This window comes from Budorcas taxicolor, chromosome 1, assembly GCF_023091745.1.
Source record: "Budorcas taxicolor isolate Tak-1 chromosome 1, Takin1.1, whole genome shotgun sequence".
Lineage (NCBI taxonomy): Eukaryota > Metazoa > Chordata > Mammalia > Artiodactyla > Bovidae > Budorcas > Budorcas taxicolor.
Genome location: NC_068910.1, coordinates 34417422 through 34442351, shown reverse-complemented (window position 1 = coordinate 34442351; position 24930 = coordinate 34417422). Strand labels below are relative to the sequence as shown.

Below are 24930 nucleotides of genomic sequence, written 5' to 3'. Positions count from 1 at the left end.
GCCAAGATATTACATCCTCCAAATATGGTATGAGAATTCAGTGAGGCAACATTTCTACCTAATATTGTACCTGGAACATCACAAGTTCTTAAAATTGGTAGCAATGGTGGGGTTTTCTGGTTGTAATTTCCTCCTATCCTACCACCTTTTTCTCCCCTCATCACCCAAAAAGGAACCAGTGGTATTTACAAATATTTACAACTCCTTGGGCCCACTGTGTTCCCTCGTGCTCTGCCCATCTAACTCTCTCCCCCTGAAAAGCTGTATCTTCCTACTTTAGCCAGTAATGACTTACTCATGTCTCAAGATTTTAACTTATACATTGATTTTACATTTCTAGAGACTAACTTTGTTGCTTTCCTGAAAGCTAAAGCACACATATCATAATGTATGTGTACTTTTTAACACCCCCATCACCTCACATAATTACCAAATTTTTGTGGGATGTGAACATTTAACATCTAATCTCTTAACTTGCAAGTGTATTATACCGTATTGGTAACTATAATCACCATGCTTTACATGAGATCCCCAGAGCTTACTCACCTTTCACTGGAAGTTTGTGCCCTTTGACCAGCATCTCCCCATTGCACCCACACCTCGGCCCCTCTTCTACTCTTCATTTCTGTGAGTTTAGCTTTTTTAGGTTCCACAGATAAGTGAGAATATACACATTTAAGTAAGAATAGCATTTGTCTTTGTCTTATTTCATGTAATGCCACAACGTGTTATTTATTTACCAGGCTGCTGCTGCTGCTAAGTCGCTTCAGTCGTGTTCGACTCTTTGCAGCCCCATGGACTGCAGCCTGCCAGGCTCCTTTGTCCATGGGATTCTCCAGGCATCACTACTGGAGTGGGTTGCCATTTCCTTCTCCAACTCCTCTCGTTATATTGTAAAAATATTTATGATCAGGGGCTGTTTCAATAATCTCTGTATCCACATCACTGAGGGAAAAAATTAGGAAGAATAAAGACTAAAGTATTTCACCCAAAGAAGGCCACAATAAAAGACAGAAATAGTAGAGACCTAGTAGAGGCTGAAGAGATCAAGCAGAGATGAAAAGGATATATGGAAGAACTATACAAAAAAAGATCTTAATGAACCAGATTACTACGATGGTGTGGTTAGCCACCCAGAGCCAGACATTCTGGAGTGTGAAGTCAACTGAGCCTTAGGAAGCACTAGGAAAGCTAGTGGATGTGATGGAATTCCAGTAGAGCTATTCACAACCCTAAAGGATGATGCCATCAAGGTGTTGCATTCAGTATGTCAGCAAATCTGGAAGACCCAACAGTGGCCACAGGACTGGAAAAGGTCAATCCTCATCCCAATTCCCCAAAATGGTATTACCAAAGAATGTGCCAGCCATGGGACAACTGCACTCATCTCTCATGCTAGTAAGGTCATGCTTAAAATCTTGCACGATAGGCTTCAGCATTATGCGAACCAAGAACTTCCAGATATCCAAGCTGGGTTTAGAAAAGGCTGAGGAACCAGAGATCAAATTGCCAACATTTGCTGGATCAGAGAAAAAGCAAGGGAATTCCAGAAAAACATCTACCTCTGTTTCATCAGCTATGCTAAAGCCTTTGACTGTGTGCATCATAACAAACTGTGGAAAGTTCTTAAAGAGATTGGGACACCAGACCATCTTTCCTGTCTCCTGAAAAATCTATATGCAGATCAAGAAGCAAAAGATAAAACCCTGTATGGAACAACTAATTGCTTCAAGAATGAGAATGCAATATGGCAGGGCTGTCTGCTGTCACCCTATTTGCTGAGCACATCATGAGAAATAATGAACTGGATGAGTTACAAGCTGGAAACAAGACAAGCGGGAGAAACATCAACCACCTCAGATATGTAGATGATACCGCTCTAATGGCAGAAAGCAAAGAGGAACTAAAGAGCCTCTTGATGAAAGTGCAGGAAAGTGAAACAGCTGGCTTAAAACTAAATATTATTTAAAAAAAACTAAGATCATGGCATTCAGCCCCATTACTTTACAGCAAATAGAAGGAGAAAAGGTGGAAGTAGTGACAGATTTCCTCTTCTTCAGCTCTAAAATCACTGCAGATGGTGACTGCAGCCATGAAATCAGAAGACAGTTGCTTCTTGAAAGGGAAGCTATGATAAACCTACACAGTGTGTCGAAAAGCAGAGAGATTACTCTGCCGACAAAGATTCATACAGTCAAGGCTATGGTCTTCCCAGTGGTCACATATGATTGTGACACCTGGACCATAAAGAAGGCAGAACACCAAGAATTGATGCCTTCAAATTGTGGTGCTGCATAAGACTCCTAAAAGTGCCCTAGACAGTAAGGAGATCAAATCAGTGAATCTTAAGGAAAAACAACTCTAAATACTCATTGGAAGGACTGATGCTAAAGCTGAAGCTCCAGTATTTTGGTCATTTTGCAAACAGCTGACTCATTGGAAAAGTCCCTGATGCTGGGAAATGTTGCGGGCAGAAGGAGAAGAGGGCATCAGAGGATGAGATGACTGAATGGCATCACCGATGCAATGGACATGAACTTGGGCAAACTTCAGGAGATGGTGAGGGACAGGGAGGCCTGGCATGCGGCAGTCCATTGGGTTGCGAAGAGTCAGACATGACTGGGCAACTGAACAACAACATGCTTAAACAGCAGATCTGCCATTCAAATTCTTTCCCTTCACCAAGAGGCCACCCCTTAGAAATAAAAACAGCGATCCAGTCAAATCTCTGGTTAAACATGGTAGTAACAGACTTCCTGGCAATAAGTTAATAGCATTGACTAGTGACAGCCCTTTTCTATGAAGTGACTGTCTTTAGCACTGCCTATGGTAAAACAACCCAGAATCTAACATTGGTGGGACATAGTCTATTGAAAAAAGCTATATTATATGAACATAAAATGCAGATTTTTATGATCTAAATATTGCTTTGTAGTAGTAATGAAAATAGCACACATCACTTAGAGACCCCCTACATGAAACTGGGCCCCATGCATGCTCCAAAGCAGCGTGAAAAGACTTTAGAACTTCAGAGGTCAAGTACATCTCCCTCAGGAAATCATGGAGGTGCAGGAAGAAGTCCTTGACCTCCAGTGACGTTCCCAAGTCCTTTCTTGCTGCCTCAGAGCATTCAAGGGGTCCAGTTTTACAAAAGGTTTCACCTGTGCCCTAGGATTATCTGTACCCTTAAAATTATTAGTCACAAGAAAGAAGTCCTGAAACATGCTACAACGTGGATAAGTCTTGAAATTGTCATGCTAAGTGAAAACAGTCAAACACAAAAACCATATATTGTATGGTTATGGTATAATCCCACTTATATGATACGTCCAAAATATTAAATTCAGAGACAGAAAGTAGATTCCTGATTGCCAGGGGCTAGGTAAGGGAGGAATGGGAAGTGACTACTAACAGCTAAAAAGTTTCTTTTTGAGGAGATGAAAATGTTCTGGAGTTAGAGCTGATTCCTGATTATTGCACGACTCTGAATATATTAAAAACCACTAAATAGTACACTTCAAAGAGTAAAATGTGTGATATGTGAATTAGATCTTCAGAAAGCTGTTTTTTTTTTCTAAGAAGTAACAAATATATAAAAATGTTAAAAAATTATTAGTCAAGCTATATTGGATGAGATCTGTGATTATCTGTTTCACCCTCTGTATTATCTCAACCTCCAATAGGATTATCTCCTAAAAGAACATATTTTTATGTCTATTGAGCATAATGGGACTGAAATTCTGAGAGAGATCTTACTGGATTTATCCAACCAACACACATATGCTGACATATTGTTTCATTCTGGGGAGTTATAAGCAAAGAAAACAGTCAAGTTTGGTTTTATACACTTAGATGGAAATAAGCCCACTCAGGAGCCTATTAACATAATCACAGATGATTTTCAAGTGGGCCAGCTAATACACTGCCTCTGCACCTTACAACTATACAAGACCTACAGAGTTGGTTTATATTTTGAAATTCAGCTCCAATTTGAAATTCAGTCTCATTCAGCTCCATAACCACCAGCCTACTGTGATGGTCCAGAAACAGTTCCTGCATCAGAGTAAAGAATTCACAATATTAAAATCAATGCGGTTTCCTGTTGTTAACCAAGGGTCTGTTTCTTCAGTCCTGCAGAGATGAGGCAAGAACGGAGCTCTCTTTGAAGCGAACAAATGCTTAAGGTCAGATCATCTCCATGGGATACAAAGCAAACCCAGGGAGAAATAATAGCCAAATGTATTTGAAATGTTCTGTTAGAACGAGTATTGCTAAAATATACACCATTCATGCATGACTGGGTACAGTTTTGTTCTCTCTTGAGTGTCTGAAGTATTGTACAATTTAAAAATATAGTGTTCTATCTCCCATTGATTAAAAGTACCTCTATTTGAGAACTGTCATTACATTGGTTCAAACTATACTGAAAGGCATTTTACAAATATGAAATCATTGTTACCCACAATTCCCTAAGTATACTATGCCTAATAATGCGGAAATGTTCTACTCAGCAAAAAAGAACAAATACAAAGATGATATGACTAATTTTCTTAACCACAAATTATGCTCTTAGGACCTCTTCTCTCTTCCCCTATGTCAGTCTTCAGTCTTTTTCTCTCATTATCTTTGTCTTTCTCCCTCATGTTTATCTCTCCATCCTCTAGCTAGCTCTCTGTCCTCGTCCTTTCAGTTGGTACCTCTCCCATCTGTGCTCTCCTCACTTATTAACTTCAGGACTCCCCACACCTCTTTCTGTTCTTCCCCAATGCACGTTTTCTCCTCCCCATGCTTGCTATCATTCACCCTGCCCCCTTGACTTCATCATGCACTTTAGGGATGTCATTATGCATGTATATTTCAACCTACAAAATGTTATGTACATTAGCTTAACTATTCTGCTCTAAAGTCTACAAGCCCCTCTTACAGGGTTTTTTTTTTTTTTTGTTCATGATATGATAAATAGCTACCATGTGTCTGCATCCCACCTTTCTTCTTTATTTTAAATTACTTCCCACCCATTTTGTCCCAGGTATGGGCTCATGGTCTATGGTGGGGCATCCCCAACATCTAACCTCTCCAGGTCATTGTGATACGTGAATGTGTGACCCAAGTGTGAGTAATGAAAACGATAGCCTGAGAATGTCCAAAGCCTCTCTTCCTCTGCGGTTATGAATTTATTAAAGCATGGGTCAAAAACAGTGATCATGGTAATAAATTCATGGAGAAAGTAATTTAAAGAAAAAAATGAAACATAAACACAAAGAAAAATATAGACAGATATAAGAGACATGCGAGCATTCAAGTCTTTGTACCAGCATCTGTGAGGCCAGATCCATCCATGTTTTCACATAGTTTTCACATATAAAATAATAAATTTCTTATTTTACATTAAGTAATGTGAGTTTGGGCTTCCCTGGTGGCTCTGTGGTAAAGAATCCACCTGCCAGTGCAGGAAACATGGCTTTGATCACTGGGTTGGAAAGATCCCGTGGAGAAGAAATAATAACTTATGGACAGAGGGGCTGAAGGGCTACAGTCCATGGGGTTACAAAGAGTCCTACATGACTTAGCGACCAAACAAGACGATGTGAGCTCAGTTTTTGCCACTTGCAATTTATCTCTAAAAATTATATATCTATATATTGGAGTACAGATCTGAATTCAGTGATAGGACACATGTAATTTCCAGTCTGGAGAAAAACAAAGTAAATATTCACCAAGTAAGTAAGTAAGTACATAAAGAGTTACTAAAATAGAAATTTCAGTTGCCAAGAGACTCTAGAAACACATTCCAAAGAATATGATAAAGCATAGCATTCACTAAAAAGGGGCCTAACCTCCTCATGACATCAAAGACAAAGATAGAGAGCTGGTTGGAAATTAGAAATTATTTCTCTGGAAATATTTGGGCAGTGATTTCAATTTCCATTCTCCCCCAGGTAGGAAACACGCTATGGCTACATCCTCTAAACTCAAACCGAAATAGGAAGAATTAGGGTTGGCAGATGATTGTACAAATAGGTTTCCAGTCACCATTTAAAACCTAAGTCTCAATCAGTAGAACAGAGCATACCTCTTCACTAAATAAGCAGTCTGCCATTTGATAAACAGCAAATGTGTGTGTCTGTGTGTGTGCATGTGTGTGTGCACGATGCGCCAATGTGTCTCTTGCATTGGCAGGCAGATGCTTTACCACCTGAAACAGCAAATACTTACTAGTAAATACCCAATTTTCCACGAATGAATACATACACACAGTAAACACAGAAGAAAAGCCCCCATCGTTGCTTTGTTTTACAGGCCTTTTTCATGTTCTTATCTAACTACTTTTAACTGATCTTATGTGCTCAGTCACAGCTGACTCTTTGGACCCCATGGACTGTAGCCCACCAGGCTCCTCTATTCCTGGAATTTTCCGGGCAAGACTACTGGATATCCAGAAGCAGAAAACGGATTTTCTTTTCCCCATTGTCTTAGAATAGAGATAACACTTTCATTTATTTTTTATTCAGGAACTCTGGTAGAGATGGATGATTCAGAACAAAAGAGAAAAAAAAAAAAAACAACTTCCTTTTGAAGGGGAGAATTTGCCAGCCCCAAATATGGCTCTCTCGAATAAGGATTATTTTAAGACAATTATTTTTAAGAACTAGCAGATACAGGAAAAGTTCTGAAAACTGAGAAGTAACTCATCTGTGAGAGATGCTTACACTTGTGAGGCAAATCTCCATTTCTAAGGGTGTCTCCCTCTCCACACCAGGAAGAGAAAGATGACTCTAAATCTCTAGAAACTCTTATTCATGGAGAAGGCAATGATTTAAAGAGACACGATAACCTTACCCTTGTTCACTGTGATTTTTCTTGATAAACTTCCTTAACTGGCCTCCTCTCCTGCCACCAAAGATCTTTCTTTTGTCTTTGCTGAATAATGTTTTTAAGATGATCACTTGGGCCACTGTGGAGAGTTATTCAGTTTTCCTGGATATCTGCCATATATGCAAGAAATATGTGTACATGTGTGCTCAGTTGTGTCTAACTCTACAACCCTGTGGACTGTAGCCTGCCAGGCTCCTCAGTCCATGCGATTTTCCAGACAAAAACTCTGGAGTGGGTTGCCATTTCTTCCTCCAGGGAATCTTCCCAACCCAGGGATCGAACCTGCATCAGTTGCATTGGCAGGAGGTTCTTATCAACTGCACCACCTGGGAAGCCCACAGGTAGGTTACAAAGCCTGAAAGAATTTTTTCTGTTGGCTGCATGGGCGCAGGAAGGCCAAGAGGAGCTACTCCACGTTCAAGGTCAGGAGGGGCAGCTGTGAGGAGATACCCCTCGTCCAAGGTAAGGAGCAGCAGCTGCGCTTTGCTGGAGCAGCCATGAAGAGATAGCCCACGTCCAAGGTAAGAGAAACCCAAGTAAGATGCGAGATGTTGCGAGAGGGCAACAGAGGGCAGACACACTGAAACCATACTCACAGAAAAGTAGTCAATCTGATCACATGGACCACAGCCCTGTCTAACTCAATGAAACTAAGCCATGCCCTGTGCGGCCACCCAAGACGGGCGGGTCATGATGGAGAGGTCTGACAGAATGTGGTCCACTGGAGACAAGAATAGCAAACCACTTCAGTATTCTTGCCTTGAGAACCCCATGAACAGTATGAAAAGGCAAAATGATAGGATACTGAAAGAGGAACTCCCCAGGTGAGTAGGTGCCCAATATGCTACTGGAGATCAGTGGAGAAATAACTCCAGAAAGAATGAAGGGATGGAGCCAAAGCAAAAACAATACCCAGTTGAGGATGTGACTGGTGATAGAAGCAAGGGCTGATGCTGTAAAAAGCAATACTGCATAGGAACCTGGAATGTCAGGTCCATGAATCAAGGCAAATTGGAGAGGTCAACTAGGAGATGGCAAGAGTGAATGTCGACATTCTAGGAATCAGCGAACTAAAATGGACTGGAATAGGTGAATTTAACTCAGATGACCGTTATATCTACTACTCTGGGCAGGAATCCCTTAGACGAAATGCAGTAGTCAGCTGGTCAACAAAAGAGTCCAAAATGCAGTACTTGGATGCAATCTCGAAAATGACAGAATGATCTCTGTTCGTTTCCAAGGCAAATCATTCAATATCACAGTAATCCAAGGCTATGCCCCAACCAGTAATGCTGAAGAAGCTGAAGTTTAATGGTTCTATAAAGACCTACAAGACCTTCTAGAAGTAACACCCAAAAAAGATGTCCTTTTCATTATGGGGACTGGAATGCAAAAGTAGGAAGTCAAGAAACACCTGGGGTAACAGTCAAATTTTGCCTTGGAATACAGAATGAAGCAGGACAAAAGCTAATAGAGTTTTGCCAAGGGAATGCACTAGTCATAGCAAACATTCTCTTCCAACAACACAAGAGAAGACTCTACACATGGACATCCCCAGATGGTGAACACCGAAATCAGATTGATTATATTATTTGCAGCCAAAGATGGAGAAACTCTATACAGTCAACAAAAACAAGACCAGGAGCTGACTGTGGCTCAGACCATGAACTCCTTATTGCCAAATTCAAACATAAATTGCAGAAAGTAGGGAAAACCATGAGACCATTCAGGTATGACTTAAATCAAACCCCTTATGATTATACAGTGGAAGTGAGAAATAGATTCAAGGGACTAGATCTGATCGACAGAGTGCCTGATGAACTATGGACAGAGGTTCGTGACATTGTACAGGAGACAGGGATCAAGACCATCCCCATGGAAAAGAAATGAAAAAAAGCAAAATGGGTGTCTGGGGAGGGCTTACAAATAGCTGTGAAAAGAAAAGAAGTGAAAAGCAGAGGAGAAAAGGAAATATACAAGCATCTGAATGCAGAGTTCCAAAGAATAGCAAGGAGAGATAAGAAAGCCTTCCTCAGCGATAAATGCAAAGAAATGGAGGAAAACAACAGAATGGGAAAGACTAGAGATCTCTTCAAGAAAATTAGAGATACCAAGGGAACATTTCATGCAAAGATGGGCTCGATAAAGGACAAAAATGGTATGGACCTAACAGAAGCAGAAGATATTAAGAAGAGATGGCAAGAATACACAGAAGAACTGTACAAAAAAGATCTTCATGACCAACATAATCATGATGGTGTGATCACTCACCTAGAGCCAGACATACTGGAATGTGAAATCAAGTGGGCCTTAGAAAGCATCACTATGAACAAAGCTAGTGGAGGTGATGGAATTCCAGTTGAGCTATTTCAAATCCTGAAAGATGATGCTGTGAAAGTGCTGCACTCAACATGCCAGCAAATTTGGAACACTCAGCAGTGGCCACAGGACTGGAAAAAGTCAGTTTTCATTCTAATCCCAAAGAAAGGCAATGCCAAAGAATGCTCAAACTACCACACAACTGCACTCATCTCACACGCTAGTAAAGTAATGCTCAAAATTCTCCAAGCCAGGCTTCAGCAATATGTGAACCGGGAACTTCCAGATGTTCAAGCTGGTTTTAGAAAAGGCAGAGGAATAAGAGATCAAATTGCCAACATCCGCTGGATCATCAAAAAAGCAAGAGAGTTCCAGAAAAACATTATTTCTGCTTTATTGACTATGCCAAAGCCTTTGACTGTGTGGATCACAATAAACTGTGGAAAATTCTGAAAGAGATGGGAATACCAGACCACCTGACCTGCCTCTTGAGAAATCTGTATGCAGGTCAGGAAGCCACATTTTGAACTGAACATGGAACAACAGACTGGTTCCAAATAGGGAAAGGAGCACGTCAAGGCTGTATATTGTCACCCTGCTTATTTAACTTCTATGCAGAGTACATCATGAGAAACGCTGGACTGGAAGAAGCACAAGCTGGAATCAATATTGCCAGGAGAAATATTAATAACCTCAGATATGCAGATAACACCACCTTTATGGCAGAAAGTGAAGAGGAACTAAAATGCCTCTTGATGAAAGTGAAAGAGGAGAGTGAAAAAGTTGGCTTAACGCTCAACATTCAGAAAACTAAGATCATGGCATCTGGTCCCATCACGTCATGGGAAATAGATGGGGAAACAGTGGAAACAGCGTCAGACTTTATTTTGGGGGGCTCCAAAATCACTGCAGATGGTGATAGAAGCCATGAAATTGAAAGATGCTTACTCCTTGGAAGGAAAGTTATGACCAACCTAGACAGCATACTCAAAAGCAGAGACATTACTTTGCCGACTAAGGTCCGTCTAGTCAAGGCTATGGTTTTTCCAGTAGTCATGTATGGATGTGAGAGTTGGACTGTGAAGAAAGCTGAGCACCAAAGAATCGATGCTTTTGAACTGTGGTGTTGGAGAAGAGTCCCTTGGACTGCAAGGAGATCCAACCAGTCCATTCTGAAGGAGATCAGTCCTGGGTGTTCACTGGAAGGACTGATGCTGAAGCTGAAATTCCAACACTTTGCCCACCTCATGCGAAGAGTTGACTCATTGGAAAAGACCCTGATGCTGGGATGGATTGGGGGCAGGAGGAGAAGGGGACAACCGAGGATGAGATGGCTGGATGGTATCACTGACTTGATGGACATGAGTTTGAGTAAACTCCGGGAGCTGGTGATGGACAGGGAAGCCTGGCGTGCTGGAGATTCATGGGGTTGCAAAGAGTCAGACATGACTGAACGACTGAACTGAACTGATTCTTTGCCTTGCCATTAGAAACAGTTTCCTTTCTTAGTAGGTAGCTCTTCTCTATAGACTACATGGGATACTGCCTGATTCATGAATCATTCATCAAAGCTAAATAGATCTTTAAAATTTACTCAGTTGAATTTTCAAGTTAAAAAGGAAGGAAGGAAAAAAGTCAAAGTTTCATCTATCAATATAGTATCATTTTAGTAAGTAGAATTATAATAAGTAACTTAAAATATCATAGAACAGCACTACAGTCTGGCACACAGTAAACATCCCATAAATAACTATGAAATCAACAAAAAAGAATAAATCTATGGCATCGACTCCCTCCCATTTAGACATATATGGTCATGCATTTCCATCATGAGTAGTTTGCAAGCTGAATTCCGGTCAACTTCACTTCTAAAAGTTAAGATGTGTTCCATCCTGGAATGTGGTGAATTGAACTTATTAACTCTGCTGACATTAGTTTCTATTTGGTGTACTATTACTAATATATTAAATCCTTATTTAGAAAGAAAGATTATTCACATCCCCGGGTTCACTGCAGTATTACTTACATTAAGCATGATATGGAAACTAACTGAAAGTTCATTAAAGCATGAATGGATAAAATTTGTGTGTATCTATCTATATACACACACACATACACACACCCACATATGCACATGCACATATACACACACCCAAATATATACACACATATGCACACGCACATATGTACATGTATACACACACATACACACATATATACACACAATGCAGTATTATTCAGCCCAGAGAAATGAAATCTTTTGTGACAACGTAGATGGACTTCAAGAGAATAATGCTAAATGAAATAATTCAGATAGGAAAAGACAAATATTGTGTGGTCTCTCATGGGTGGAATCTTAAAAATAACAAGCTCATAGATATGGAGAATATGGGGAAATTGGGGAAATGGTTTTTTGGGGGGGTTTAAGTTTCGATACATTGATTTTTAAAAAATTATTATTACTTAAATTTTTTTATTTTAAACATACAGTAACAATAGTGAACATGAAGGAGAAAAAAGAAAACAGAAGAGCTTCTCTTTTAGATGCCAAATCTATCAGAAAGAATCTTGGTTTCATTCAGTTTTGGTCACTGTTTTTAGGGTATCAGTCAAAAAACATAATCCTAGTTTTCTATTCTAAGCATATGTAGTTACAGAATATTACATGAGTAATGTGAATTCCGATACATTTCTGTTTCTAATTGAAGTCAGTGGATTCAAAAATGATTTCCTGGATTCTATGCTTATTGTTAAAAATCGTGTATAGCCTTTCCCCTAACAACATTAGAAAGCACACACACATGAATTCAATGATATTCAATGATATCTTCAAATCAGAATCATCATTTGGAATCTTTGACAAGAGTGCGTAGGAGAAAGATGAAGAGCATTGGCCAGTATCTCACAAATGAGAACATATCTTGCTTGACCTCCGATTTCTCAATAAATATCCAGTAATTACTGAGGTGTATTTTACATTTGTTACTTTTTCTTTCTTCAGAAAAACAGGGGAAAGAGCCAGCCAATTATATATCCATTTCTCTTCCAGCTAAAAAGAGTTTCCTTTACCAGTTTCTACCTCAGCATTTCTAAATTTTAATAATGAATCAATTACTCATTATTTAAAGGCAGTATTTGTTTTATAAACTAACCTAAAGCACTATGCTGTACCTATATTTTTATATCCAAACAACCAATCAATAAATGTTTTACCATAGATCCATAAGTCAGGCTGATACAAATTAAAAAGCATTGGTATTTTATACCAGAATATCAATTTTTCCCCCCAAGATTTATCTCCTGGGACATAGTGAAGCAAACTTACTAATTATGTTCACTGCATTAATTTATATTACAGTACAGTAGGCAATGTTTCTAATATAAAAGTTTTATATTTAGAAAAGAATTATTTTAAAAAGATGTACTGAATTAATAACGAAAAGATGACTATTTCTGTAAGCAAAATAGCAATACGTAAGTACATTATGGTGGTGGTTTAGTGGCTAAGTTGTGTCCAAGTTTTTGTGACCTCATGCTCTACAGCCCACCAGGCTGCTCTGTCCATGGGATTTTCCAGGCACAAATACTGGAGTCGGCTGCCATTTCCTTCTCCAGGGGATATTCCTGACCCAGTGATTGAACCCGGCTCTCCTGCATTGCAAGTGGATCCTTTATGGACTGAACCACCAAAGAAGCCCACGTATACAGTTAAGTTCAGTTCAGTTGCTCAGTCGTGTCCGACTCTTTGTGACCTCATGAATCGCAGCACGCCAGGCCTCCCTGTCCATCACCAACTCCCGGAGTTCACTCAAACTCATGTCCATCGAGTCCGTGATGCAATCCAGCCATCTCATCCTCTGTCGTCCCCTTCTCCTCCTGCCCCCAATCCCTCCCAGCATCAGGGTCTTTTCCAATGAGTCAACTCTTCACAGGAGGTGGCCAAAGTACTGGAGTTTCAGCTTTAGCATCAGTCCTTCCAATGAACACCCAGGACTGATCTCCTTCAGAATGGACTGCTTGGATCTCCTTGCAGTCCAAGGGACTCTCAAGTCTTCTCCAACACCACAGTTTGAAAACATCAATTCTTTGTCCCTCAGCCTTCTTTATGGTCAAACTCTTGTATCCATACAAGACTACTGGAAAAACCATAGCTTTAACTATACAGACCTCTGTCAGCAAAGTAATGTCTCTGCTTTTTAATACGCTCTCTAGGTTGGTCATTGCTTTTCTTTCAAGGAGCAAATATCTTTTAATTTCATGGTTGCAGTCACCATCTGCAGTCATTTTGGAGCCCAGGAAAATAAAGTTTGTCACTGTTTCCATTGTTTCCCCATCTATTTGCCCTGAAGTGATGGGACCAGATGTCATAATCTTTGTTTTTTGAATGTTGAGTTTTAAGCCAACTTTTGGGCTTCCCTGCTAGCTCAGCTGGTAAAGAATCTGCCTGTAATTCAGGAGACCTGGGTTCGATTCCTGGGTTGGGAAGATCCCCTGGAGGACGGGATGGCAATCCACTCCAGTATTCTTGTGTGGAGAATCCCCATGGACAGAGGAGCCTGGTGGGCTAGAGTCTACGGGGTTGCAAAGAGTTGGACACGACTGAGTGATTAAGCACAGCACAGCATACTCCAGAAACAGGGCCATGTGTTGGGAAGGAAAAAGCGATGAACACATGGCTCTTTCCAAAATTCTATTATCAAGGATGGCAAGTTAAAATTTGTCACTCAATTAAGCAAAAAGGAACCAAGAGACAGAAATACTAAACCAAAGTATTTCAAGGGCTCATTAAATGACTAAGGGAACTAATTTTCTCTTTTCTAACCTAACAAGCATATGCAGATGGCCCTCATTATTGGCAGACTCTTATCTGCAAATTAACATAGTTACTAAAATTTATTTATAGCCCCCAAATCAACACAGTACTTTTGCAGTCATTCATAAACATATACAAAGCATGAGAAGATTTGAGTTCCTTGATACACTTGTTTCTAGCTGCCTTGAATGAGTTGCTCTGCCTTCTTGTTGCAGTTTTCACACTGGAGTGCCCTTTCCACGGTCTATTTAGTTTTTCTCATTTTTATATCTTTTTTTTTGGCTTTTTTTTTTTTTTTTTTTTGGCTGTGCCATGCAGCTTGCTTGCTGGATCTCAGTTTTCCAACTAAGGACTGAACTCGTGTCCTTGGCAGGGAAAGCAGAGTCCTAACCACTGGACCACTAGGGAACTGCCTCATTTTTATGCTTTCACTATATAAAATGGTTCACTATTTAAAAGCGTGGGGCTTCTCAAGTGGACTGGCAGTAACGAATCGCCTGCAATCCATGTGGTATAGGATACTCCAGTTTACTCCCTGGGTGGAGAAGATTCCCTGAAGGAGGAAATGCCAACCCATTCCAGTATTCTTGCCTGGAGAATCCTATGGACAGAGGAGTCTGAAGGGCTATAGTCCAGAGGATCACAAAGACTCAGACATAACTGAAGTGACTGAACATGTATTTGAAAGTGTACTGTCTACCAATCCTAAATTCAAAAAGGCTGTGATAAGCTTTGCAGGGAAAACAGATGTATTAGGTAAGTTTCATTTAGAAATAAGTTACAGTGCTATTGATCCTGAGATCAATGTTAATGAATGAACTATATATTCTAAGAAGTAGCAAGGGAATTTCAGAAAAACATCTACTACTGCTTCACTGACTGTGCTAAAGTCTTTGTGTGGGTCAAAACAAACTGGAAAATTCTTAAAGAGATGTGAGTATCAGACCACCTTGCCTGCCTCCTGAGAAACTTGTATGAGAAATCAAGAAGCAACAATTAGAGCCAGACATTGAACAAATAACTGGTTCAAAATTGGGAAAGGAGTACATCAAGGCTGTATATTGTCACCCTGCTTATTTAATTTACATGCAGAGTATATCATGCAAAATGCCAAGCTCAATAAATCACAAGCTGGAATCAAGACTGCTGGGAGAAATATCAACAACCTCTGATATGCAGATGATACCACTCTAAAAGCAGAAAGTGAAGAGCAACTATAGAGCTTCTTGATGATGGTGAAAGAGGAGAGTGAAAAATTTGGCTTAAAATACTCATTCAAAAAAAATTAAGATCATGGCACCCAGTCCCATCACTTCATGGCAAATAGATGGGGAAATAATGGAAACAGTGACAGATCTTATTTTCTTGGGCTCCAAAATCACTGCAGACAGTGAATGTAGCAATGAAATTAAAAAATGCTTGCTCCTTGGAAGGAAAGCTATGACAAACCTACACAGCATATTAAAAAGCAGAGCATCACTTTGCTGACAAAACTGCTTATAGTCAAAGCTATGGTTTTTCCAGTGATCATGTACAAATGTGAGAGTTGGACCATAAAGAAGGCTGAGCATCAAAGAACTGTTGCTTTTGAATCATGGTTCTTGAGAAGACTCTTGAGAGTCCCTTGGACAGGAGATCCAAGGAACAAGGATATCAAACCAGTCAATCCAAAGGAAATCAATCTTGAATATTCATTGGAAGGACTGACGCTGAAGCTCTAATACTCTGGCCACCTAATTCGAAGAGGCAGTTCATTGGAAAAGACCCTGATGCTGGCAAAGATTGAGAGCAAAAGGAGAAGGGGGTGGGGGAGGATGAAACAGTCATATAGCATCACGAACTCAATGGACATGAATTTGAGCAGACTCTGGGAGACAGTCAAGGACAGGAGAGCCTGGCGTGCTGCAGGCTATGGGGTCACAAAGAGTTGGGCATGACTTACTGACTGAACAACAACAAGGTCTTCGAACAGAAACATACATACAGCAAAGTTATGTAGAAATTAGTTAATGAAAAATTTGTAGTCAGAAGCTCTTAGAAACCCTGTGGTTCCCCTTAGGAACAATGGTTCATATTCACTCAGTATTTGTGGCAAATTTATAGCATGTAACTACCTTCAGTTCAGTTCAGCCGCTTAGTCGTGTCAGACTGTTTGCGACCCCATGAATCGCAGCATGCCAGGCCTCCCTGTCCATCACCATCTCCTGGAGTTCACTCAGACTCACGTCCATCGAGTCCGTGATGCCATCCAGCCATCTCATCCTGGGTTGTCCCCTTCTCCTCCTGCCCCCAATCTCTCCCAGCATCAGAGTCTTTTCCAATGAGTCAACTGTTCTCATGAGGTGGCCAAAGTACTGGAGCTTCAGCTTTAGCATCATTCCTTCCAAAGAAATCCCAGGGTTGATCTCCTTCAGAATGCACTGGTTGGATCTCCTTGCAGTTCAAGGGACCTTCAAGAGTCTTCTCCAACACCACAGTTCAAACGCCATCAATTCTTCGGCGCTCAGCCTTCTTCACAGTCCAACTCTCACATCCATACATGACCACAGGAAAAGCCATAGCCTTGACTAGGTGGATAATTAAAATCAGTTGTAAATGTTATTGTTTTAGATTTTATACCATCTCTCATATTTGATTTAGTTTCAGAATAATCCTAATCCATAATGAAAGATTAAACCAAGAAATCCAAGGACCAAGTAACCTATTTTCCATGATTTCATTCATGGTACTAACTATACCAAGTTCTCATATCTTTAAGGTAAAATGAAATGAACTTTGCAGCAGTGAATTTTTAATCTTCAAAGTATCATATAGACATGTTTTGTACAAAACTCCTTCTTAAATGAAAAAAGTTTCAGACCACAAAATGAATGCAAAACAAATGATGTCTGCATGTGTGTGTGTGCATATATCTATCTATCTATCTATCTATCTATCTATCTATATACAGAGAGAGAGAGAGACCTGAATTCTCGACTTTCAGTTGACATATTTCCCCTAGATTGTACTTCAGTATCATTTGATCTGTGTTACAATGGAAGAGAGATTGATTAAAGGTATTCCAAAGAATAGAATAGGGAAATGTAGGTGTTCTAAAATGCTGCTCTGTTTCACAATTGAGCTTATCCCCAGCTCTTTTTAATAACCTGTCTTCTCCATATAAAGATGGTGTTCATGGTCCTGTTGATTAAAAAAAAAACAAAAACCAACAGCTTTAAGGGGCATTCCTATGAACAAAACCTGACATACAGAAAATGCAAAGATGAAGACATCCCCATCCTGCCCCCACTCCCTGGTGCCCACACGCCATTTGTCAGGAAAACGGTGAGAGCCTTGACCGGTGGAGGGTTGGCAGGGAACTGCTCACATCTCCAACATGGTCCCCTCGGGTGACAAACAGCATTTGTGAAACAGCAGCCCAGGGGGCAGGGTAAAATCCGTGGCAATGGAACTGGGCCAAAAAATAGACTCAGAGGAACACTAAATCTGTAAACTTGACCTCATTAGCAGTAAACAGTAACCAATTGCTAATGACCTTATGGCTACATTGTATACTGATAACATGTATATGTAAATTGTGTATGTTTGTATATAAATCATGTATGTGTGTAAACTTGTACACACTTGGTATGTGTTTGGCACCTAAAATTTGCAAGGATTTAATATGATTTAAGTTAGGGAGACAAGATACTAGATTAACCAACAGCCTCTAATAGAAAACGAGGGTTAAATCTTAAAGTAGTGATGAAGTTTCTGGTGGAAAATATACTAACTGTACAGAGCTTATTGACTTAGTCACCTGAATTTAGCTTTGTCCTTACTCTGAAAAAGAGGTAATTCAATCTGAATCAAAGTAAAATGAAGCTAGATAAATGATATTAGTAAAATACAAGATATCATGCTGTTCCACAAGAACAAAACTTTTTAATTTATCTGGCATTTGGAGGCACATCACAATATAAGGGTGCTGTAAGTAAATTAAACAATTTCTTATTAAGCCCAATTAGTACCATGCATTGAAAATATTACCAAAAGGATTAATTATATCAAATTAGAGAGTAGCACTTATAAATCTCTATAGAAGAAACTTTAGAACAGATTCTAGATTACGAAGAGAGGTCTCCCTCTTCTTCCCCAAAGCAGAGTTTTATTGTAATATATTACAATAATAATTGCAAAGCCATATGCTTTTTTAATATCTCTGTTCAAGTTTATATAAGAGAAGGTAATAAAATAATCCAAGATATAAGTCTTCCAAGTGGCAAATATGGTTTGAAGGAAAAGCAAAGATCTTTAACCCCTAATAAAAGAATCTTGAGAGTCCCTCGAACTGCAAGGAGATCCAACCAGTCCATCCTAAAGGAGATCAGTCCTGAGTGTTCACTGGAGGGACTGATGCTGAAGCTGAAACTCCAATACTTTGGCCACCTGATGCAAAGAGCTGACTCATTTGAAAAGACCCTGATGCTGGGAGGGATTCGGGGCAGGAGGAGAAGGGGACGACAGAGGATGAGATGGTTAGATGGCATCACCAACTCGATGGACATGAGTTTGGGTAAGCTTGGGAGTTGGTGATGGACAGGGAGGCCTGGTGTGCTGTGATTCATGGGGTCACAAAGAGTTGGACACAACTGGGTGATTGAACTGAACATATTGAGTGTCTATGAGTGCCAGGCACAGAGCTAGCCTTCAGAGATACAATGATAACCAAGACAGATTTGCTAACTCATCTATTAGAATTCGTATTTTAATGATGGCAAAAAGAAACACATATGAAAGTAATGGTCACGGTAAGTGCCATGCAAGAGACAAACTGGGTGATGTAACTGAGAACAGGGAGGGCATGGACATCTTAGGGGGCTTCAAGGAGGTCTCCCTTGGGATATTTATCTTGGACCAGAATTGTGAAAAGCAGGGTAATGAGTTTTATGAATTATGTTCATTGTGAATTTTTTTCATGTGTTGCTCATTATTATAATTATGTTCAATTATAAAAGTGTGAGGAGAAAAACTTGCCAGAGCAAAACATAATGAGGGAAACTAAATAAAAAACATCACAAGTCTGGAAACACTGCTTCCTCTCACTGCAACCTCTTTTCTTCACTACCTCAAGGGCCAATGCAGAGTCACACAGGTTCATAATTAACGGTGACCACAAACGCAAGGGGAAAAATCAGTCCCAGGGTTTCTGTTGTTCCTGTTGTTGTCACTTCTGCAGGAAATTGCTAATAATAAAGCTACTATTTACTAAGCCTTGGTTATTTTATCTGCATGCTATTATGTATAATATTTCATTTAATCCTCACAAATCAAGAAGGTAAGTGTTATTAACTTCATTTTGCAGTTCAGTAAACTAGCATAGAGTCTAAATAATTTGTCTGCGATTACACAGCTGTGGAGGAGTCGGGTTGTACTCTGAAGCACAGTTGGACCTGTCAAGACTGATTTTTAAGTACTAGGGTAGAAAGCAAAACTAAGGAAAGAATTGAAGTGATTATCTTCTCTCTGGCTTTCCCTTATTCATCCAGTGCATGTTCTCACTGACTATACTGAATTTTGTACTCAATTACTTAATTGCAGTATAAAAATAGACTTTGGCTTCTCTGGCGACACAACTTTTACATGCCAATGATACTTGTAGAGAAAACAGTGGGAGGGACTTCAGATTTCTCTGAAATGCCCAATCACTCAGCTGTAACCATATCTTCCTCAAATAAGAGCTATCTTGTTGTTCGTATTTTTGCAAAGAATTCCACATTTCCTCAAGATGTTTGACTGGCAGCTGCAGTTTTGACTTGATTTAGCATTTAGTATAAGAGGTAAAGATGTGGTAACAAACTCATTATTCTAATTAATATTTCAATCATGTCTGCAAACAAGCTTTTACTTTCAATAGATAAACCTGTTTCTAAAAGGCAAGTATACCCTAAAAGATTTATCAAGGATTTTTCTTCAAACAGGAAACAGGACCATAAAAATCAGACTACATTCTTGTGACTGGTCAAAGAATGACAACGAATTCTACAGTATTTTATACTTAATTTCATTGCCTACACCAATGGAATTATAAATGGATCCACATACAGGTCCACAGTTTTCTATTATCACAAGTACATATTATTACCTCCAATAAAATCCGCTTATTCAGTTATCCCTATTGTAAAATAGTATCTCAGTCCAATACAAATTTAAAGAAAAATTAGGGAGGTTCTACAAGAAGAGATAAGAAAGCCTTCCTCAGCGATTAATGCAAAGAAATAGAGGAAAACAACAGAATGGGAAAGACTAGAGATCTCTTCAAGATATTAAAGATACCAAGGGAACATTTCATGCAAAGATGGGCTCGATAAAGGACTGATATGGTATGGACCTAACAGAAGCAGAAGATATTAAGAAGAGATGGCAAGAATATACAGAAGAACTGTACAAAAAAGATCTTCACGACCGAGATGATCACGATGGTGTGCTCACTCACCTAGAGACAGACATCCTGGAATGTGAAATCAAGTGGGCCTTAGAAAGCATCACTACGAACAAAGCTAGTGGAGGTGATGGAATTCCAGTTGAGCTATTTCAAATCCTGAAAGATGATGCTGTGTAAGTGCTGCACTCAATATGCCAGCAAATTTGGAAAACTCAGCAGTGGCCACAGGACTGGAAAAGGTCAGTTTTCATTCCAATCCAAAAGAAAGGCAATGCCAAAGAATGCTCAAACTACCACACAATTGCACTCATCTCACACGCTAGTCAAGTAATGCTCAAAATTCTCCAAGCCAGGCTTCAGCAATACGTGAACCGTGAATTTCCAGATGTTCAAGCTGGTTTTACCAAAGGCAGAGGAACCAGAGATCAGATTGCCAACATGCGCTGGATCATTGAAAAAGCAAGAGAGTTCCAGAAAAACATCTATTTCTGTTTTATTGACTATGCCAAAGTTTTGACTGTGTGGATCACAATAAACTGTGGAAAATTCTGAAAGAGATGGGAATAGCAGACCACCTGACCTGCCTCTTGAGAAACCTATATGCAGGTCAGGAAGCAACAGTTAGAACTGGACATGGAACAATAGACTGGTTCCAAATAGGAAAAGGAGTACATCAAGGCTGTATATTGTCACCCTGCTTATTTAACTTATATGCAGAGTACATCATGAGAAACGCTGGACTGGAAGAAACACAAGCTGTAATCAATATTGCCAGGAGAAATATCAATAACCACAGATATGCAGATGACACCACCCTTATGGCAGAAAGTGAAGAGGAACTAAAAAGCCTCTTGATGAAAGTGAAAGAGGAGAGTGAAAAAGTTGGCTTAAAGCTTAACATTCAGAAAACTAAGATCATGGCATCTGGTCCCATGACTTCATGGGAAATAGATGGGGAAACAGTGGAAACAGTGTCAGACTTTATTTTGGGGGCTCCAAAATCACTGCAGATGGTGACTGCAGCCATGAAATTAAAAGACGCTTACTCCTTGGAAGAAAAGTTATGACCAACCTAGATAGCATATTGAAGAGCAGAAACATTGCTTTGCCAACAAAGGTCCGTCTAGTCAAGGCTATGGTTTTTCCAGTGGTCATGTATGGATGTGAGAGTTGGACTGTGAAGAAAGCTGAGCGCCGAAGAATTGATGCTTTGAACTGTGGTGTTGGAGAAGATTCTTGAAAGTCCCTTGGACTGCAAGGAGATTCAACCAGTCCGTCCTAAAGGAGATCAGTCCTGGATGTTTATTGGAGGGAATGATGCTAAAGCGGAAACTCCAATACTTTGGCCACCTCATGCAAAGAGTTGACTCAATGGAAAAGACCCTGATACTGGGAGGGACCAGGGGCAGGAGGAGAAGGGGATGACAGAGGATGAGATGGCTGGATGGCATCACCAACTTGATGTACATGAGTCTGAGTGAACTCCGGGAGTTGGTGATGGACAGGGAGGCCTGGCGTGCTGCGATTCACGGGGTCACAAAGAGTCAGACATGACTGAGCGACTGAACTGAACTGAATGAAGTAAGAGAGAAGCCATTAAAGATAAATATTATTTTCTACTTTCTTATAAATCTATCAGAGCAGGATTTTCTTTTAGCAGTTTTCTCTAGTCACTCCCATCTCCCCAGTTATATACATTAACATAAAGGCAGAAACCATATTTATCATGTTTTCTGAATAATTTCCAACTCTTTCACAGGATGTTTTAATATCTCACATTTCCTTTTTAATGGTCCAGTGTTCATGGCATTGCTATGAGTGTGACTATCTTTTCACTGGTAGGGCTACACAGTTTCATTTAGAAATGAGCCAGACTTCAATTCATTTGGAACAGTGTATAAAAATTTCCATACAAACATTTTAGTGTTGTTCACACGTATATGTAAAGTCAACATGCCAGCAAATGATCATCTCTTTACACTCCTAACATAAAACCTTCTGTGGATAGAAATAAGTCAACATGAATGAATAATTCATTCACATCTTTGCTTTGCTGTCCTGTATTACTCAGATCTCACATTAAATGCCACCTCAGAGTCCTTCGTAGTTCACTAATGTAACCCCGTCATTCTCTCATAACCTTCTGCTTTGATCCACAGAACACTTAGCAGCAATATCTTTTGTTTAGACAATTTTCCCCCCGATTCTAACCAAAGGCAGCAAAGCACTATATGAACAGAGACTTATATTTCACTAATGTATCCCCAGTACTTAGCAAAGTACTTGGCAAATAAAAGGTAACCAATAAGTGCTTGTGGTATGATATGTGAGTGGATGAATCAATGTGTGAGAGAATGTAAATCTGAGAAACAAAGAAATCCATTCATGCATCCAATAAATATCCCATCTTTTTGATGCACATTTCCTAAGCCCATGGCTTAATCCTTAGAGCATTTTGCCACTTTCCCACCCTGGCCTCTTGAGGGCACCAAACTCACCCTAAGTGTGTTAGTTGCTCAGTGCTAAGCCGCTTCTGTTGTGTTCAGCTTTTAGCAACCCCATGGACTATAGCCCACCAGGCTCCTCTGTCCATGGGATTCTCCAGGCAAGAATACTGGAATGGGTTTCCATTCCCTTCTCCAGCAGATCTTCCTAACCCAGGGATCGAACCTGAGTCTCCTGCGTTGCAGGTGGATTCCTTACCCTCTGAGCCACCAGGGAAGACCCCCATCTTTAGGCATTGTTAAATACTGATTTTAAAGGACATGTATATTATGATAAACGAAATAATGTCTTTTATACCAGTGGTTCTCACCTGAGTGGAGAGGGGTGAGGACATGTCACAATATCTGAAGGTGTTTTGACTTCTCACAACTGGCAGGGTAGTACTGGCATCTACTGGAAGGCCAGGGATACTGATGCTAAGCATCCAACATTGCAGGAGATTGTCCCCTACAGAAAAGAATTATCCAGTCCCAAATGCTAAGAATTACAATGTTGTACTCTATTCTCTATTCCTTGTAAGGATTCAAGGTGACACATATTTATTAGATAACTACCATATGCTAGAATCAAACTGATTTCTTATGAATAAAAAGACATTATAGATGAATTACAAGTGGATTGATTAATAGATACTTGACTTGCCAGATGGATGGATGAAGGGGTATAGATGGGTGAATGGATACTTCATTGACATACATGCATACATACGTCAAACTAAAGCAGTCATAATGCTCTGTGTAGGAGTTAAATAAACCACATGTAATTGCTAATTTCAGGACATTTAAATTCTTTTTATTCATCTTACTGCATCTCCACAGAACTTGTTCTTTTTAACAATAAAATACTGGACTGAATAGAATGCTACTCATGAATTTGGGGCGAGACTGTATGGTCATTTTGGCCTTAAATGGTAATGATATTTGTGGATAGATTTGCTGTGAGAACTAATTACCAGATTTTAGTTAAGTGCCTCGTGAAATAAATATAATAATGCCTTCTTCAAATGAAAGGCATGTCTCTTTCCCAAAAGTGAGAATCACTGTGACAAGTGAGAAATCCATTAACTATGTAGATGGAATCGTTCTGCATATAAGGAGGTATCAAACTGGAATCTAGGAAGAGTGTGAGCAGAGGCTTTTTGAAAATAGAGGCTCAAATAGTGGAGATTATACTTAGATCCCTGAAGAGAAAATAAAAATTTTATTTCCCTGGAGGTCCTACATTTTACATAGCATAGCCCAAAGATCTGACTGTAAGTAGCAAAGGCAGGATTTATGGAAAAACAGGGAGTAGAAGTAGCTTCTACCTCACCAAGTCTCCCTCATTTCCACTGCAGTAGGCAGGGATCCATAGTGTATGGTTTGGAAGCACACAAACTAAGACAACACAGAGATTAGCATGGCCCTGTATAAAGATAACACGCAAATTCATGAAGTTTTCTATGTTTTACAGTGGGATGACATATTCAAAGTGCTCATGGTCAACCAAAAAGTCTAGGTCACTCAAAACAATTCTGCAAAACTGACAAGAAAATAAGACATTCTCAGGTAAACAAAGGCTGATGTGTTGCTAGCATATCTGTCCTACAAGAAATATTACCGTGACTCCTTCAAATTGAAATGAAACAACACTAGATGTTAACTTGAATTTATACAAGGAAATAAAGAACACCAGTCAAAGAAAATATGTAAGACATTGTACGTATTTTTGTAAACTTTTTACTCTTGATGAAAAGATAATGGCATAAAACAATAATTATAAAACTGTATAATGGTGAGCTTACATTGTATAAAGCTGTAATTTGTATGACAATAACAGCACAGAGAAGAGGAACTCAGGATGGATTCAAGAGTTGAGTGTAATGCCAGAGACTAAAACTCTTAGACGAAAATATTGGTAGAACTCTCTGACAAATTACAGAATTTTCTTTGACCCACTTTCTAGAGTAATGAAAATAACAAAGATTAACAAGAGGGATCTAATTAAATTTAAA

At 39.6% G+C, this 24930-nt stretch overlaps 1 non-coding gene across 1 annotated transcript; it reads left to right on the top strand.

The window, feature by feature from the left end:
• Positions 1 to 24284: 24284 nt before the first annotated feature.
• On the top strand, positions 24285 to 24386 carry LOC128058272 (U6 spliceosomal RNA). Its single transcript, XR_008200428.1, has one exon. It is a non-coding gene; the product is annotated as a U6 spliceosomal RNA (small nuclear RNA).
• The last annotated feature ends 544 nt before the right edge of the window (positions 24387 to 24930 follow it).